General features: G+C 39.4%; 1 protein-coding gene across 5 annotated transcripts in view; it reads left to right on the forward strand.

The window, feature by feature from the left end:
* Window positions 1-14189, forward strand: part of LOC139755301 (FGFR1 oncogene partner 2 homolog) — a 97308-nt gene that overhangs the window by 26681 nt on the left and 56438 nt on the right. The window lies entirely within an intron of this gene.

Consider the following 14189-nt stretch of genomic DNA (forward strand, 5'->3'; position numbering starts at 1 on the left):
AGGAAACAGACGAAAGAATGGCCCAACCCACCCACATACACATGTATATACATACATGTCCACACACGCAAATATACGTACCTATACATCTCAATGTACACATATATATACACACACAGACTTATTCATATATACACATGTACATAATTCATATTGTCTTCCTTTATTTATTCCCATCGCCACCCTGCCACACATGGAATAACAACCCCCTCCCCCCTCATGTGTGCGAGGTAGCGCTAGGAAAAGACAACAAAGGCCCCATTCGTTCACACTCAGTCTCTACCTGTCATGTAATAATGCACCGAAACCACAGCTCCCTTTCCACATCCAGGCCCCACAGAGCTTTCCATGGTTTACCCCAGACGCTTCACATGCCCTGGTTCAATCCATTGACAGCACGTCGACCCCTGTATACCATTATCGTTCCAATTCACTCTATTCCTTGCACGCCTTTCACCCTCCTGCATGTTCAGGCCCCGATCACTCAAAATCTTTTTCACTCCATCTTTCCACCTCCAATATGGTCTCCCACTTCTCCTCATTCCCTCCACCTCTGATACATATATCCTCTTGGTCAATCTTTCCTCACTCATTCTTTCCATGTGACCAAACTATTTCAAAACACGCTCTTCTGCTCTTTCAACCACACTCTTTTTGTTTCCTTACATTTCTCTTACCCTTACATTACTTACTCGATCAAACCACCTCACACCACATATTGTCATCAAACATCTCATTTCCAGCACATCCACCCTCCTGCGCACAACTCTATCCATAGCCCACGCCTCGCAACCAAACAACATTGTTGGAACCACTATTCCTTCAAACATAGACATTTTTGCTTTCAGAGATAATGTTCTCGACTTCCACACATTCTTCAAGGCTCCCAGGATTTTCGCCCCCTCCCCCACCCTATGATTCACTTCCACTTCCATGGTTCCATCCGCTGCCAGATCCACTCCCAGATATCTAAAACACTTTACTTCCTCCAGTTTTTCTCCATTCAAACTTACCTCCCAATTGACTTGACCCTCAACCCTACTGTACCTAATAACCTTGCTCTTATTCACATTTACTCTTAACTTTCTTCTTTCACACACTTTACCAAACTCAGTCACCAGCTTCTGCAGTTTCTCACATGAATCAGCCACCAGCGTTGTATCATCAGCGAACAACAACTGACTCACTTCCCAAGCTCTCTCATCAACAACAGACTGCATACTTGCCCCTCTTTCCAAAACTCTTGCATTCACCTCCCTAACAACCCCATCCATAAACAGATTAAACAACCATGGAGACATCACACACCCCTGCCACAAACCTACATTCACTGAGAACCAATCACTTTCCTCTCTTCCTACACGTGCACATGCCTTACATCCTCGATAAAAACTTTTCACTGCTTCTAACAACTTGCCTCCCACACCATATATTCTTAATACCTTCCACAGAGCATCTCTATCAACTCTATCATATGCCTTCACCAGATCCATAAATGCTGCATACAAATCCATTTGCTTTTCTAAGTATTTCTCACATACATTCTTCAAAGCAAACACCTGATCCACACATCCTCTACCACTTCTGAAACCACACTGTTCTTCCCCAATCTGATGCTCTGTACATGCCTTCACCCTGTCAATCAATACCCTCCCATATAATTTACCAGGAATACTCAACAAACTTTTCTTTTCTTTCTTTCAAACTATTTGCCATTTCCCGCATTAGCGAGGTAGCGTTAAGAACAGAGGACTGGGCCTTTGAGGGAATACCCTCACCTGGCCCAATTCTCTGTTCCTTCTTTTGGAAAAAAAAAAAAAAAAACGAGAGGGGAGGATTTCCAGCCCCCCGCTCCCTCCCCTTTTAGTCGCCTTCTACGACACGCAGGGAATACGTGGGAAGTATTCTTTCTCCCCTATCCCCAGGGATACCCTATCCCCAGGGATAACCTTATTAGGTACACAAGCCTAATTCGTCTGTTCATATATATATATATACATATATATATATATATATATATATATATATATATATATATATATATATATATATATATATATATATAATTTTTTTTTTTTTTTTTTTTTTTTTTTTTTTTTTTTTATACTTTGTCGCTGTCTCCCGCGTTTGCGAGTTAGCGCAAGGAAACAGAAGAAAGAAATGGCCCAACCCCCCCCCCCATACACATGTACATACACACGTCCACACACGCAAATATACATACCTACACAGCTTTCCATGGTTTACCCCAGACGCTTCACATGCCTTGATTCACTCCACTGACAGCACGTCAACCCCTGTATACCACATCGCTCCAATTCACTCTATTCCTTGCCCTCCTTACACCCTCCTGCATGTTCAGGCCCCGATCACACAAAATCTTTTTCACTCCATCTTTCCACCTCCAATTTGGTCTCCCTCTTCTCCTCGTTCCCTCCACCTCCGACACATATATCCTCTTGGTCAATCTTTCCTCACTCATTCTCTCCATGTGCCCAAACCATTTCAAAACACCCTCTTCTGCTCTCTCAACCACGCTCTTTTTATTTCCACACATCTCTCTTACCCTTACGTTACTTACTCGATCAAACCACCTCACACCACACATTGTCCTCAAACATCTCATTTCCAGCACATCCATCCTCCTGCGCACAACTCTATCCATAGCCCACGCCTCGCAACCATACAACATTGTTGGAACCACTATTCCTTCAAACATACCCATTTTTGCTTTCCGAGATAATGTTCTCGACTTCCACACATTTTTCAAGGCTCCCAAAATTTTCGCCCCCTCCCCCACCCTATGATCCACTTCCGCTTCCATGGTTCCATCCGCTGACAGATCCACTCCCAGATATCTAAAACACTTCACTTCCTCCAGTTTTTCTCCATTCAAACTCACCTCCCAGTTGACTTGACCCTCAACCCTACTGTACCTAATAACCTTGCTCTTATTCACATTTACTCTTAACTTTCTTCTTCCACACACTTTACCAAACTCATTCACCAGCTTCTGCAGTTTCTCACATGAAATATATATATATATATATATATATATATATATACATATATACACACATATATATATATATATATATTTTTTTTTTTTTTTTCAAACTTCGCCATTTCCCGCGTTAGCGAGGTAGCGTTAAGAACAGAGAACTGGGCCACTGAGGGAATATCCTCACCTGGCCCCCTTCTCTGTTCCTTCTTTTGGAAAATTAAAAAAAATTGAGAGGGGAGGATTTCCAGCCCCCCGCTCCCTCCCCTTTTAGTCGCCTTCTACGACACGCAGGGAATACGTGGGAAGTATTCTTTCTCCCCTATCCCCAGGGATAATATATATATATATATATATATATATATATATATATATATATATATATATATATATATATATATATATATATATATATTATTTATTTTATTTATATTCATTACACTTTGTTGCTCCCTCCCGCATCAGCGAGGCAATGCAAGGAAACATATTGTATTGTCATCATCAAGGCAAGGAAAATTCAGAAACATTTCACAATCAAAAATAAGGGAATGAAGTACCTAAATTATCATGAGGTGAAAAGAACTTCAACTCCACAGCTAAGAAAGAAGAGAGAGTTATGTGATGATCTGTGCACTTCAGCAAAGTGGGGGTATCAGAGGAAATATACTTGGTTTAAAAGTGTCCCAGCATGGAAGAGAGTAGTTGAGTCACCAGTAATACCTTAGATCATACCAAGAAGATAAAAAAGCAAGATTTACATGCTTATTGAGAGAAATGGGGAGGTTATTCAATGAACTACCAAGTGAAATAAGATATATGGGATAAGCTCAGAAATGTTCTTGAAAATCCTTCATAAATGAAAAAACAACTCTAGAGCCTAAGATTGATAGATAGATAGACAATGTGCAAGGCAGTAGAGATAATCAGTACTGTTAATCAGGCTAGATATGTGATAACCTATTCATACATTATAGTCAACAAATTTTACACTCATGGGCCCTGTCTCTTTTATTATATATACAATCAAGAAGACCTTCAAATCTTTGTAAGCTGCCATTATCCAATGTCTCCATATGTACACCATTCCATCCATCCACTTTCTTTACATTAAACCAGTACAGTGACCCCTCAATTTATGCGTATTTGACATGCCAATTTTAGAATAATGCTCATGGTCCATTCACACCTTTTTAATTTACGTGGGCTTAAGATTGGGATGACACAATCATCAGTGGTCTGGCAGTGTGATGGTGTGGCATTGCCAGTGCCATGTGAGAAGTGCTACAGTATTTGGTGCTGCTGTATGCTAGATATTACATGTGTTTTGCCCCATTTATCATGCCACCAAAGCATCTTTTAAGTTTTGGTACCACTGGTGCTAAGAAGCATAAGGCCATCACCAGTGAGGTTAAGATGGATTTGTTCAAACATTATGAGAGAGGTTAATGAAGCTGATATTAAGCATGCCCTTGGACATAGTGAATCTACTTTACGAGCTATTCATGAAAGTGCATTGGTGATCAAGGAGAGTGCCAAAAGTGGATGATTAATTAGTATATCTAAGACTTTGTATGATATAAATTTGATTATAGAGAAGATGGGATGAATGTTTAGCACATAGATTGAACACCAGACTCATGAAACTGTTCCCATCAGCATGCTTATGATACAAGCAAAGGTCCGAATTATATGTGATGACTTAACAGTGGGGGAAGGAGCAGCAAGGACATTCAAGTAAGTCCTGGTTGGCCAAGAATTTTAGGAAATGCTACAATTACCACAACATCAAGATAACTGGTGAGGCTGTTTCTGCTGAAGTTGTTGCTGCTAAAGATCTCCTGGGAATCAAGAAGACCATCATCGAGGATGGCTGTTGTTCTCGCTAGCAGAATTACAGTGCAAATGAGGTTGGATTGTTTCGGAAGAGAATGCCTTCAAGAATTTACATTGCACATGAAGAAAAGACTGCACCAGTATTCAAAGTTTGTTATTTCTGTTTTTATTAATAGAATTCATCATGCAGTATTTACGTTATAGTATTTTTTAACTTTTTGTGGTACATGTATACTGCAGTTTTTTCACTTATAATATTTGCTACCGTCTTATTGATAATAAAACCTCCTACTCTCAATTTTGTACATTATATGAATTATCGGGGTTGACGTGCTGTCAGTGGATTGAATCAGGGCATGTGAAGCGTCTGGGGTAAACCATGGAAAGTTCTGTGGGGCCTGGATGTGGAAAGGGAGCTGTGGTTTTGGGCATTATTGCATGGCAGCTAGAGACTGAGTGTGAACGAATGGGGCCTTTGTTGTCTTTTCCTAGCGCTACCTCGCACACATGAGGGGGAGGGGGATGGTATTCCATGTGTGGCGAGGTGGTGATGGGAATGAATAAAGGCAGACAGTTTGAATTGTGTGCATGGGTATATATGTATGTGTCTGTGTGTGTATATATATGTGTACATTGAGATGTATAGGTATGTATATTTGCGTGTGTGGACGTGTATGTATATACATGTGTATGGGGGTGGGTTAGGCCATTTCTTTCGTCTGTTTCCTTGCGCTACCTCGCAAATGTGGGAGACAGCGACAAAGCAAGATAAATAAATATATAAATATGAATTACGTGTTGTTGATTCACATGATCACTTCCAAGAATGTAATTAGTACATAAATTGAGAGGTCATTACATTCCGTTACATCTTTCTTGATCAACTCCCCCCCTCCCTCTGATAACTCCAATATTGCATCTTGTTAAGAATTGCATATTGTCAACATCATCCAGTTTAATTAGGAACTTGGAGGCTATTATCAGGTCACCCCTGTCTCTTCTGTCCTCTCAGGTGGATAGGTATATGGTCATCAACTTTTCTATGTAGCTCATCTGGCTTAAATTTAGGTACCATCTTGGTTGCTCTTCTCTATACCTTTGCATTCATGTCTTTGTTCTTTATCTGTGTTGACCAGAGAGGCATAATCCAGCTTTGGTTTAGAATATGTTGTGAATCGCTAATGAAACATTTCCTTATTCATATACTTGAATGCAGTTTTGATATTTGTAAGTAGACTTTATTTCTTTCTCATTTTTTCCCCAGATGTATATCTTTGGTAGCAGATTAGGTACAATGTTGACCCTGAATACTCTTTCATGCATCAGTTCTTTTTGCATTTTTCACCACTGAGTAATATTCACCTTGGGACCTTGTCTTGATGTGTCCCACCTTCATTACCTTGCACTTACCTTGATTGAATTTCATCATCCATTTATCAGACCAATTTTGTAGTTTGACCTAATCCCCCTGTAAGCTGATGCAATTGTTTTTATTTCTTATTTCTTCCATGGGTTGACATCATCTGCAAACATGTTTAGGTTCAAGTCAGTTCCTTCAGGCAAGTTATGCACATGCACCAAGAAAAGAATTTTGCCTAAGACCAAGCCTTGTGGCACTCCATTTGTAACCTCATCCCATTTTAAGAGTGTCTCTCACCTGCATCGTGTGTTCCCTTCTCTGTAGGTAATCCAAAGACTGAGCTCACCCTGACATAGAAGTCTAAAAGGTTTGCAATGCATATCTTTGAAACAGTGTTGTCTCCCAATTAAGATTTTTTTTTCGTGGGTAGTTATTCAGCATATTTTTTTAATTATGTGTTCTATCAGTGAGACAGGCCTGCAGTTCAGCTTAATTTTCCAGCTTCCTTTCTCAAGTAGAGGCATGACATTTTCTGTCCACCATGTCTTTGGAACTGCCCCTTCCACTGCTTTCCTAATGAACAGTATTTTGTACATTTCTTCAGTACATATGGGGAGATTTCATCAGTCCATAGTCCTTACATGGCTCAAGTTGTTGTAATTGCCTGATTTATACTCATCTTTATACTCTTCAAGACTTGTTCCTCATCCCATCCTTTTAACACTGGTGATACCTTATCCTCCTTTTAGATTTGTCATATAGCTCCTTACATATTTCTTTGTCTTCAAGGGTCCTGTAGCCTGATTAGTTATTCTGTAACTGATAATTTACTTCTGATAAAATTATAGGAAGTTTTGGGTTATCTTCAGCTCGTTCATAGTGCTCTTTTCATACCTCTTTCTTCCTTCCTTCTTTCTTTACAGTACTCATTTCTTGCTGTACCATATGTTTTTAATGCTATCCAGCTACAGTTATTTTTACCTTTTCCACAGTACATCCCTGAGCTCTCTTGCTTTTTGGCATTTCATGTTGAGCCATGCCTCTTTCTGTTCCATTTGCCTCCCCTTTTTCTTTTTCATGGTACCCATGTCTTTACTTCTTTGCAGTAGATTTCACAGAACCCCACATAGCAGTAGTCTGTACTTTTGTTGCACAACTGGTTTTTCCAGTAAACTCTCAAAGGACTTGATCAGCTCTGTATATTTGTCTCGACTGTATTTCCTTTTATGGCCCTGTGCTTTTTCTGATTCCCTACTTGTGTCTCCCTTCATCACAGTTAGAATCAAGTAGTATATGATCACTTTTTCCTAAAGGTGCTTCATATGTGATGTGTTCTATTTCCATGTTGTGTAAGACGAGGTCAAGCAGTGATGGTGTGTCATCCCCCTAGATCTCATATTCTCCTTGACGTACTGATACAGTAAGTTCCTCCATGCAAATTCGAGAAACTTGTATCTTGATGTAATTAATTACCTATTTGTACAGTACGGGGAAAGAGTTCTACAGTTGTGGGCCCCCGTCTTCTGAACTTTTATGCCATCAAGTAGCCTTTTAAAACTTTTGTGAATTGCAAGGATTCACTGCTTCATTGATTGGTTTATTCCAGCTGTCCACCATTATACTGAACCAGTGTTTCTTAAAAATTTTTTCTAACTAGTTTTACCCAGCTTTTTATCCAGCTTTTTCCTGGTTACTCTGGTGCTGTATCTTGAACTGTTCCCAGTCAGTATCATCCAGCTGATTTAGAAACTTCAAGACTGTTATTAGGTCCCCTCTTTCTCTCTCCTCTTCTCCATGTTGGAGAGCTTTGTAGCCCTAAGCCTCTCATTGTAGCTTAAGTTCTCTTAATTCAGGTATCATCTTAGTTGCTCTTCTCTATACCTACCTGATCAGATCTTTGTGCTTCTTTAGATGTGGCGAACAGGCTTGTAAGGCATGATATAGTTTGTGTCTGATGAATGTAGTGAATAGATTAATGAACATGTCCTTGTCCATATATTTGAATGTGATTCTTATATTTGCTGGCAGACAATTTGCCTCTTAAGTCTCCTATAAGTTTTCATTACAGATTAGGATCTGCTGCAAATGCAGATTCCTGTAATTTATTTTTTGCTAATTTTCTTATTGACTCTGTTCCATCTTCATCACCTTACACTTACTTTGATTGAATCTCACCATCCATTTATATGACCAATTTTGGAGTTTGTTTAGATCCCACAGTAGGTAGGTTGAGGCAGTCGTCATTCTTTACTTTTCATGTGAACTTGGCATCATTCTCAGAGATGTATAAATATGATTCTGGTTTGCATGCACCAAGAATAGCAGTTGTCCAGGACTGAGCCCTCGGGCATGCCACTTGTAACTCCAGCCCACTTTGAGGATGCACCTCGTACTTGTGTTCTTTGTACCCTTCTGATAAGGTAGTCTCGTATCCAGTAAAGTAGCCCACCCTTTACCCCTGCTTGTAGATCTAGCCTTTGTTCAGCATCTGGTGTGGAATCATGTCAAAAGCTTTCAGGCAGCCCAAGAACACACATTCTATCTGTATTTCTCTTTGATCTGTGTTGGAGCTCAGCCTATCATAGAAGTCTAGAAGATTTGTTTTGCATGACCTACCTTCCCTAAACATTTCCTTTCTGATAATCTTTTCCAATTTTTACAAACTTCACTTGTGAGTGAGATTGGCTTATATAGTTTAGTGTAGTTTCCCGGTCTTTCTTAAATGGAGGCTAAACCTTTGCCATTGTTCACATCTTTGGAACTATACCATATACTAATCCATTACTGAACAACCATTGTAGTTGTCTAGCAAGTGCCTCCTCACATTCTTACAGCTCATACTGAAGGGACCTCATTAGGACCATGGGCTTTATATGGGTTAAGTTTTTGTATTAGCCTAATTGTCATTTATGTTGATTGATATATGTTCCAAGAATTTATTCCCCTCCCGCCTTGGTAATGCTGGTGCATTATTGTCCTTCACATTGAAAACATTTTTGAACTTGTCATTCAACTCCTCACATATTTCCTTGTCATCCTCAAGGAGTCTTCCTTCCGAGTCCTACAGCCTGATTAGTTGCCCTTTCACCAAAAGATTGTTCCTGATGAACTAATTTAAAGGTTTGGATTGTCCTTTGCTTTCTCCAAAATTGTTTTTTCAGAATATCTCCTTTTACAGACTCTTTTCTTATGTACTCCTTTTTGTCCATTGACAGTGATACTACCACTTATATGGTAACTTTTTACTTGTGTAACCACATGCAGGTGAAATCTGGTAACACCTATTTATTTATCTCATTATACTTTTTCGCTGTCTCTTGCATTAGCAAGGTAGCGCAAGGAAACAGACAAAAGAATGGCCCACCCACCCACATACACGTGTATGTACATAAATGCCCAAACACGCACATATACATACCTATACATTTCAACGTATACATACATATACGTACACAGACATATACATATATACACATGTACATATTCATACATGCTGCCTTCATCCAATCCTGCTGCCTCCCTGCCATACATGAAATGGCATCCCCCTCCATGTGTGCTAGGAAATGACAACAAAGGCCACATTCGTTCACACTCGATCTCTAGCTGTCATGTGTAATGCACCTATTTACATATGAATAATTTCAAGTTTTTGTGTGTTTGCATGTTTGTGCTGTTGAGTAGGCAATGTTCTGACACTGGGCTGAACTAGGACATGTGAATTAGTCAGGGAAAATGATGGATTTGTCCTTAGGGCTTGCCTGTTTATGATGGGATCTGGTTTTTGTGCATTATACATATTTAACATCTAGAAAATGACTGTCAGAAAAAGTTTACAAGGTGTTTTATGTTCATGATTAGTAATTCCAGGGCTAGGATGCTTATTTGCCATATCTCTAACTGCTCTATCAAATTGTATGAATAAGTTGGAATTCTTTGACAATCTTCCTTTATGAATTCCCAGTTCAATGTCACTAGTAAATTTTGTAATTCTGCTGGTGAGTCCTGTCTCTAGTTCTGTGATTTAGATAATGAAAAATAAGGGTCCATGGGATTGAACTCTGTCATATGAAGCTAGGTAGATGATTCTCCATATAAAACCACAAGTTGTTTTCTATTTGTGAGTCAGTCCATTAATCATTAGTGAATTTTATTTTCTATGCCATGAGCTTTGATTTTACTGTGATGTCTTTTATGTGGTACTTTACTGAAGGCCTTCTGAAATTCTAGGTACTTAACATTCGAGGGTAATTCGGTGTCCCATTGTCATATTGTATATCATAATTTGCTGTTGTTAACAATATATTCTAGAAATTTAGAAATTTTATCTCTAATTATTGTTTCTGGCAATTCTTCTGGAATTGAAGTAAGGCTATTAGAATGTTAATTCAAACTGCATTATCTGTCTCCATTTTTGAAGGTTTGTGTTACATTGGCAAGCTTTCAGTTTTTTTTGGCGTTTTCCCTTATAATATAGCAATTTGTTGAAATTTTTATGATTGGAAATGCTCTCATTATTCTGGGAGAGATTTAAGAAAGAGTTGACTTAATAAGGTATATTTTTCTAGACATACCAATACAGACTTGAAAATTGTGTAGGTTTTCAGTCCCTAGAAGTGCATTTTGTTTTTGTGGTATACTTGAGGAATTTTAGATAATAAACAGTGAATTGAAATACTGTACTTTTTATGAAGGAAAGCCATTTCTCAATGGTCACTTGGTAAAGGGTCTTTTTAGGATATTATTACTGAAGTTACCCTGTTCACATCTATTTTATGCTTAATTGAATGATTAATATCTCTTATTATCCATTTTGGTATATCCCACTCACTGCTCCTTTTCAACTTTCTAGGATTGTTATCTTTGTCAAAGGAAAGGATTTTATTCTGGAAGTTAATCCACATTTTATCAATGTACACATTTGAGAGCCTAATCCAGTTTACATTACTTGTGTCTTGGCATACTTTCTCGAAGTCTGGTAATAATTGGTATCATGTTATTTTTGAAGTCAAAATAGTAGTGGCAGTATCATAACCAGTGAGGTTAGAAGGTGCTCCTACTGTGAATAGGCACAAAATTGGGAAAAGTTTGAGAAGTACAGTACCTCAAGTGGATTCTCTAGTTTTCTGGAGTATCCAAGTTTCACTTTCTTGTGGTGACCTCATAGTACTACACCCTTAGGGGTGGAACTAAAGGGAGTTAATTGCCCAATTCCATCAGGGCAGTCTTTTAGATACAGACAAGTGCTTGAGGTGTACTAGGATATTTTTAGTTTTTTTTGGACAATTTTGGAGCCTTGCTGCCTCTAGAAACACTGTGCTGGAATTGCCCTTTGCCATTGGCCTGTCAAAAGTGAGGCACAAAAGGCTAAGAAGCGACATTGAAGTCCACCAGTTAATCCGAGGAGTAAAAGAGACGAGCGATTGAGGGTGATGGCACTGAATGTACATTGGATGACTGTTGAGAGTAAAGGAGGGAGCTTGTGGAGAAGTTTAAAGTTATAACTTGGATGTGCTTGGAATTTGGGAAACCCATATATTGGGCAGGATGTATGGGGTGTAAATAAAAATGATGAATGCAAGTTATGGGAGGGCTTGGAAAGAGGAGCGGTATGGATGGGAATGAATGAAAATTATTATGGAAGAGGGAAAGGATGTGCAATTCTGCTATCACTGAGAGTGTGGAAGGGTGTTACAGAACATGGATGAAATGGGTCAAGAATAGTGTAGGTGAAAGGAAAGATTGGAATTGTGAAGTATGCATGGGTATGTGTATATGCGAGTGTAAATATGAAGACTGTACGAAGTAAGTATGAAATGAAGCATTTCTGGAGAAATTAGAATGACTCTATAAACAGTTTTAAGAGTGAGAAACATGGTCTTAATTGGTGATATGAATGTAAATGTGGGAAATTTGTAAGTAGTATCATCTTGAAAGTGTCCATCAAATCTATGGCCCCTAGTCCCTGAGATCATGGGGTGCTAAGAATCTCCGGGTTTCTGCCTGACTCTACTGCCAGTTAGAGGGAGGGCTCTGGCAGTAGTAGTACCAGCTCCACCCATGACCTTTCCCTCTATGTGAGACCTTCCTTTTCTTCTATTCAGTATACCAACATTTGTGGTCTCTCTGTTAACCTATCCTCAGTTGAACGCCATCTGTCTTGTACCTCTCATAGAATCTTAAATCTTTCTGAGAAACAGTTGTCAGATTATGGTCTCACTGGTCCCCTTTTCATATCTAACTATAACCTCCACTCACGATTCCAGTTCAGAGGTGGGTGTTTGTGCTTATTCCATCATAAACACACCTGTTGCACATCTCAAGGACCTTGAATCACTGGCCGTAATTGTGGCAAGCATGAATCAGCCACCAGCGCTGTATCATCAGCGAACAACAACTGACTCACTTCCCAAGCTCTCTCATCCCCAACAGACTTCATACTTGCCCCTCTTTCCAAAACTCTTGCATTTACCTCCCTAACAACCCCATCCATAAACAAATTAAACAACCATGGAGACATCACACACCCCTGCCGCAAACCTACATTCACTGAGAACCAATCACTTTCCTCTCTTCCTACATGTACACATGCCTTACATCCTCGATAAAAACTTTTCACTGCTTCTAACAACTTGCCTCCCACACCATATATTCTTAATACCTTCCACAGAGCATCTCTATCAACTCTATCATATGCCTTCTCCAGATCCATAAATGCTACATACAAATCCATTTGCTTTTCTAAGTATTTCTCACATACATTCTTCAAAGCAAACACCTGATCCACACATCCTCTACCACTTCGTACCATTCGCCATTATATATATATATATATATATATATATATATATATATATATATATATATATATATATATATATATTTTCTATCCTTGGGGATAGGGGATTAAGAATACTTCCCACGTATTCCCTGCATGTCGTAGAAGGCGACTAAAAGGGGAGGGAGCGGGGGGCTGGAAATCCTCCCCTCTCGTTTTTTTTTTAATTTTCCAGAAGGAACAGAGGGGGCCAGGTGAGGATATTCCAAAAAAGGCCCAGTCCTCTGTTCTTAACGCTACCTCGCTAACGCGGGAAATGGCTAATAGTTTAAAAGAAAAAGAAACATTATCTATATGGCAAAGTGTTCCTTTCTTCAAAGGAAGTTCGATAACCTCTCATCATCCACTGATAGGTCTTTCTGGTCTTTAGCTAAGGGCATCTGTAACTTCAGTCACTTTACCTTTCCTTTGTTTTTCTGTTCTGACGGTACTATAGCTGTCTCTCCCGTTGACAAAGCAACTTTTTTTGGTTCCTGGTTCTCCTCTAACTCTACCTTGAATGACTCTAACATTCCTTCACCCCCTGATGCTCCTCTTGCTCATCCTATGCCTCTTCCCATAATTTCTTCAGACTTTCCAAAAAGAACTTCTTTCTCTGGACACAAGCAAGGCTTATGGCCCTGCTGGCATCCATCCCTGTTCACTGAAAGAGTGTTCTGAACTTGCACCTGTGCTTGCTCATCTTTTCTGTTCTGCCTAAAAACAAAAACTTTTCCTTCTCCTTGGAAGCATATATTGATACAACCCATCCCTAAGAAAGGGTGACCGTTCCGACCCATCTAACTATCGTCCTACTACTTTGACATTTACCATTTCCAAAGACTGAATCCATCCTCAACTTACATATCCTTAACATCCTGAAAATCACAGTCTTCTCTCTGATCACCAGTATGGCTTCCATAAGATGAGATCCACTGGTGATATTTTTCCTGTCTTACTGATGTGTGTTCATCATCCCTGAAAGACTCTGGGGAGTCATGTGTAGTTGCCTTTGACATATCTAAGGATTATTAGAGGGGTGAGGCATTGGAGTTTCATCTCTCAGCTCTCCTTCTTTGGCTTCCCTCTCTCACTTTGCTTCTTCATATCTAGCTTCCCCTCTGGCCAATCTGTGATTGTTGATGTATCAGCCTCCCCAGTTTTCTTTTTCAACAGCAGTG

Source organism: Panulirus ornatus, chromosome 19 (genome assembly GCF_036320965.1).
Source record: "Panulirus ornatus isolate Po-2019 chromosome 19, ASM3632096v1, whole genome shotgun sequence".
In the NCBI taxonomy this organism is placed as follows: domain Eukaryota; kingdom Metazoa; phylum Arthropoda; class Malacostraca; order Decapoda; family Palinuridae; genus Panulirus; species Panulirus ornatus.